The sequence below is a fragment of the Muntiacus reevesi genome, chromosome X, assembly GCF_963930625.1.
Source record: "Muntiacus reevesi chromosome X, mMunRee1.1, whole genome shotgun sequence".
Classification (NCBI taxonomy): Eukaryota; Metazoa; Chordata; class Mammalia; order Artiodactyla; family Cervidae; genus Muntiacus; species Muntiacus reevesi.
The window spans coordinates 115,688,381-115,694,380 of NC_089271.1; positions in this window are offsets into that span (position 1 = coordinate 115,688,381).

A 6,000-nucleotide genomic window follows, 5' to 3' on the forward strand; every position below is an offset into this window, starting at 1 on the left:
AGTTTTGTTCCATAGTGAACAAAACAGACCAAATCCCTGTCTTCGGGGAATAATAAATACGTAACATGTTTTATATTTGCCTATAGTATATGGACTTGTCAGGTGTCAGTAAGTACTATAAAGAGAAATTAATCAGCCAGGGAATAGAAAGTGTCTCATTTATCTAGGATGTTCATGAAAAAATGTTCTGATGAGGTGACATTTGATCAGAACCCCGGGTCAGAGCGGGGGAAGCATGTCAATACCTGCTTGCCTGATATCTGGGGGAACATCTAACACAAAAGGTGGGATCACACCCAACCTATTCACAGAAGGGTGAGGAGGCCAGCATGGCCAGAGAGGAGGGGAGAGGAGAGACGGGGCTATGGCACAGAAAGCCTCCTCGGCCATGCTTAGGCTGTGGACTCTTCCTGTAAGTGAGAAGGAAACCCATTGGAGAGGTTGGAGGAAACCATCAACAAATCTTGACACATAGAGCATCAAAACACATTCCAATCCCGTCCTTTTCTTGGTCACCTCCATCCTTTGTCACCACCTCGGCCCTGCTCACTCTCCTGAAAACCCTCATCATTTCTCTGCAGGACCACAGCTTCAGAACTCAGTACTTCCACCTTTCGCCTTTCTAATTCTTCATTCTTCGCCCCACGACAGCCACAGTGATCATTTGAGGATGTGCATTAAACACTGTCACTCCTTGTTGAAAAGCTTCTAGTGGTTGTTTTTTCCTGACCTTGCCCAAACCTTGCCCCACTCACTGCTGACTGGTCCTTGACCTGGGATGCTTATCCCCCAGACCACCTCCTGACTTGCCCTCCTCTTCAATGAAACCTGGGCTCCATCACTGCCTCTGAGAAGCCTTCCCTCACCATCCTATCCAAGCCAGCAGCCTCTCATACTCTCTGTCCTCTTCTCCCACTTCCTATTTCTTCAGGGTACTTTTCACCTCTGGATGTCATATTGCAGAGCTCTTTGTTTATAGTTGGTCGCCCCTTCTAAAATCATGCCTGGTATATGTATTACTAGGATTTCAGTATATATTTGCTGAGTGAATGAGTGAGTAGTGAGGGGAGAGAGAAATTATTCAGGTATTCACACAAATAAATAGACGACCGCAACGGTAATGAATCAGTATCTGGTGCCAGGCAAGGCTGTGGTAAGGATGCCTGAATTCATCAGTGAAGGCCAAGTCGTCTTCCCTGTGCAAATAATGCTCAAGCTGAGATCCCAGAGGCTGAGAAGGAGTTAACCACACGAAGAGGGGAGAGATGACTGGTCCAAGCGGAGGAAACAGTATGTTCAGCAGCCCTGTGGTGGGAGGGGCCTGGCATATATGAGTCACAGGGAAAAAGGTAGGGAGACAGTGGCAGGGAGTGCCTTGCAAGGTGAGCTGGAAAAGTAAGCAGGAGCCAGAGGCAGCAGGGCTTTGTGAGCCCTATGGAAGAACACTGTCTCCTTCCTAAGAAGAAGAAGAAGCTATTAAATGGTTTTATGGAGATGTGTGTTGAGAATGGGGAAGGGGAGAGAGTCAGAAGTGAATCAAACTCACACCCCCGATAGTGAAAGTGCAGAGTCCTAACCACTAGACTGCCAGGGGTGTCCCCAGACATGCATTTTGAAAACCTTGGTCCGAATGCAATTATCAAGAAAGAATGGAGGGAGCACGTGGCCGTGAAGAGATCACTTTGTGGTCTAGGGTAGAGAGGATGGTAGCTGCATCTGGGAGTTGAGGTGAAAGCAGAGAGAAGTGGATGGATTCAAGATGTATTTAGAAAACAAATTCGATAGTGGATTGGATATAGGGAATGAGGGGGTCTCAAAGATGATAACTCCTAGGTTTGGAGGGTGCATAACTTCATTGATTAGTGTGCCTTTCAAAGCTGTGAAATATCACTAGTGTGTCTTCTTTAGGAGAGGAAATCAAAGATTTCTGTTTGAACATGTTGATTTTGAGGAATTTTTGAGCTGTCTAAGAAAGGATGACAGTAGTCCATAGGCAGATAGGTCTGAGTTGGAGATAGAAACATGGAAGCTAATGTTATATAAACCGTCATTAAAGCCTTAGACTCTAACTCACCCAGGAAGAGTAGAGACTCAAACATAGAAAAGAACTAAAGCACTCTAAAAAAATAAGGGAAAATAAAAGAAGCAAGACCTGTTCATGTAACTGCAACCTTTACCAGTCAGGTGGAAGTGACGAATGAACATACATTACAGAGAAAGAATGGCAAAGGAGAGAGGATAAACATCACAGGAGTGTCAGGACCCTACAGCCCAAAGAGGACCATGTTTCAAGATGGTGGAACCCATCACCTGGGTCCCAGCTGCTGAGATGTGGGAGAATCTGATGCCTGAAAATTGGATTTAGTAAGTTGGAAGTCATAAGTGATTTTAGTGAGAGATGCTTGCTGGAGTGATAAGGCCAGAGGCAGGCTCCAGTGGGATGGGAGAAGAAGAAAGTACTCACAATGTGAAGAGGAGTTTGCAGGAGTTTGGAGGTGAAAGAGAGTGGAAAGATAGAGCAGAATCCAAGAGTGGGAGCATCAGGGCTTGAATGACTTGGGATAGATTTCAACATGATCAAAGACCAGTGGAAAGGATCCAGTTCAGAGAAAGAGATTGAATATACCACAAAAAGAAGGTATTATTAATTAATAAGAAAATATTAGAGAAAGCAGGAGGAGAGAATGGGATCAAAGTCCAGGTGGAAAGATGCGCTTTAAATACAAGGAAGGACTGTTCTGTTTTCAGAGGAGAAAAAGGACAAAGAATGGTCCCAGACATACATAGTTTATAACTTTGGTACCTATGGTAAGTATTTATCTAGTTATTTTCAGTAAGAGAGGAATTGGACTAAGATATAAGAGATCTTGACTTTTGTATAAGTTCTTCCCCTAAATAGACTTATAGCTTTGGAGAAGTTCTTTCTCATTTCTTTGCCCATTTTTATTTATTTATTTATTTATTTATTTTGCTTGTTTGCTTTTTTGTTTTTTTTTTATTTATTTTTATTAGTTGTAGGCTAATTACTTTACAATATTGTAGTGGTTTTTGTCATACATTGACATGAATCAGCCATGGATTTACATGTATTCCCCATCCCGATCCCCCCTCCTACTTCCCTCTCTATCCAATCCTTCTGGGTTTTCCCAGTGCACCAGGCCCGAGCACTTGTCTCATTTTTAAAAGGAGAGTGCTCTATTAGAAGATCTCTAGGATTTCTTACAACTCTACTTACTCTAAGTAAATCGAGAGAATGTGCAATTCAAATAGCACAGTGGTAAAGAATCCACCTGCCGAGGCAGGAGACACAAGCGATGGGGGTCAGGAAGATCCCTTGGAGAAGGAACTGACAACCCACTCCAGTATTTTTCCCTAGGAAATCCGATGGACAGAGGAACCTGGCAGGTGACAGTCCATGGGGTCACAAAGAGACACGACTGAGCACAGCACATACACACATACATTCAGCGCTTCCAGGGGGCCAGCTACTGCACGAAACAATTCATGTGCATTAAACCACTTAAATAATTCTGCAAGGTTGGCACTATTATTATGCAATTTCAAAACGAGTAAACAGAGCCACAGAGAGGTTAAGAGTTTGTTGGAGCCAGGCAGTCCGATTCTATAGGACTGTACACTAAACCACTGTTATCTGACCTTTCAGAAACAATAGGAAATTTCTGGAAATTATACTCTGGAACCCACATCCTGCTTACACAGGAATGGAAGAAGGATACTGGAGAAATGATTATGAATCTTCCAAATAGAGCCCCTGAAAAGCTCAGAATTCGCAGGGCTTAGGAGCTAGAGTGAGTCATGAAACAGAAAGTAGAGAAGATAGGTAAAGGTCTGCCAAAGTGGCTGGGCCATTCTCCAACTCTGTGCACAGTGTCTTGCTGTAGTGTTTAGCCCTGGCCATGGCCAGTGAGAGCAGCTTTCTAAATAAAGCCCTTCTTGTGCACATAAAGGGAGCCCAGCATTGACTCTGTGGTTGGAGAGATCAGTGGGGATTGTCCAGGTAATTTGTAGACTACCATAAGGTGATGGAGAACAAAGGACATGTTGGAATAGCAGTTAAATCCTCTAAACCCTGATACATCCACTAAGACACTTTCCCCACCTCTGATTGCCACCTGTTCCCCATCCATGCCTCATAAACAGGAATCCTCCTGTCGGCACATCCTAACTATTCATCCACACAGCTCTGTCACATTCTGAGAGAAAATGTGTCCAGTGAAGAGTGATTCACAACTGCAGAAGACTACAGATCAATATACCAAAATGTAGCCATCTTAGTCCTTCACATGAATGGCCTGTCAGTAGACGTTTCAGGAAAACCAACAGCACAGTGGAGAAACACTAAAATGAACAAGAAAACAATTGACTTCTGAGGGGATAGTTCATGTGGAAAATGTTTTAAAAATTCTACCTTACATCCTGAGAGACGTCCAAGAGAATACTGCATTGCCAGAACAAAATTAGTCTGCTAAGAACAACAGCTGAGATAAAACAGGTCCATCACAATGGGCATAACTTGAAAATGGTCTTAGTGGCATGGAAGCCGAATCATGGAAGAACAGTAGGACAGACTATGGAATACAAAGGAGTATTTCATATTTTTTAAGGTTCCAAATCAGCAGGGAACAAATGGATGAATCAGTGGATGGTATCAAGACAACGGGTTATTCATGTGAAAACAAATTAACTTAGAGGCATATCTTAAAGTTCAGTTATCCCCTTTCTCTCCCACTTGAGTTTCTCGATCTCTATTGGATCATTTCCATCATTATTCAGATATGCCCATGTATCTCCCATTTTTAACACCTCACCCATCTCCATTTCCATTCTTTTGTTCTCCTTTGAAGCAACATTTCTTAGACTTGTGGTCCATGATTAGTCACTATCTCTACTTCTTACCTTTCCTTTCCCTCCTAAACTCAGTCCAGGGGGGTGTCCATTCTTACCACTCCAACATATCCGCTCTTGTTGAGGTCACCAATCATCTCAACATTACTAAATTCAGAGACATCTCTCCGTCCTTGTCCTGCTTGATCTCTTACAGGTGTTTAGCAGGGTTGATCACTTGCATTCTTCAAACATCCTCCTCTGGGTTTCCATGGCACCACTCTTTCTTGTTTTCCTCTGACTTCACTGCCTCTTTTTTCCCAATCTCCTTTGTTCAACTTCTAAACTTTGGGTTGCCTCAGGGATTGCTTAGTTTTGGGCTCTCTCCTTTGATTCTATAATCTCTTGTTTGATAATCCCACCTCCAGAGTCATAAATATCTTCTATGTAACAATGACATTACATTACTTTGCCAACAAAGGTCCGTCTAGTCAAAGCTATGGTTTTTCCAGTAGTTATGTATGGATGTGAGAGTTAGACTATAAAGAAAGCTGGGCACCGAGGAATCGATGCTTTTGAACTGTGGTGTTGGAGAAGACTCTTGAGAGTCCCTTGGACTACAAGGAGATCAAACCAGTCCATCCTAAAAGAAATCAGTCCTGAATATTCATTGGAAGGACTGACGCTGAAGCTGAAACTCCAATACTTTGGCCACCTGATGCAAAGAGCTAACTGATTGGAAAAGACCCCGATGCTGGGAAAGATTGAGGGCAGGAGGAGAAGGGGACGACAGAGGATGAGACGGTTGGATGGCATCACTGACTCAATGGACATGAGTTTGAGCAAGCTCTGGCAATTGGTGATGGACAGGGAAGCCTGGCATGCTGTAGTCCATGGGGTCGCAAAGAGTCGGACATGACTGAGCGACTGAACTGAACTGACACAAATTTACATCCCTAGCCCATACCTCTCCTCTAATATGCACTTCAAACATCGTATGTTGAAAACTGAGCTCTGAATTCCTTGTGCTCCAATTGTTTCTTATGTTTTATGAAAAGTAAATACTGGAAGAGTTAAAGATAGAAACATAAAAATTAAACAAACTACAAAAAGAATGCATGGAAACATATATAGGGGATATATTAAAGTATCGTT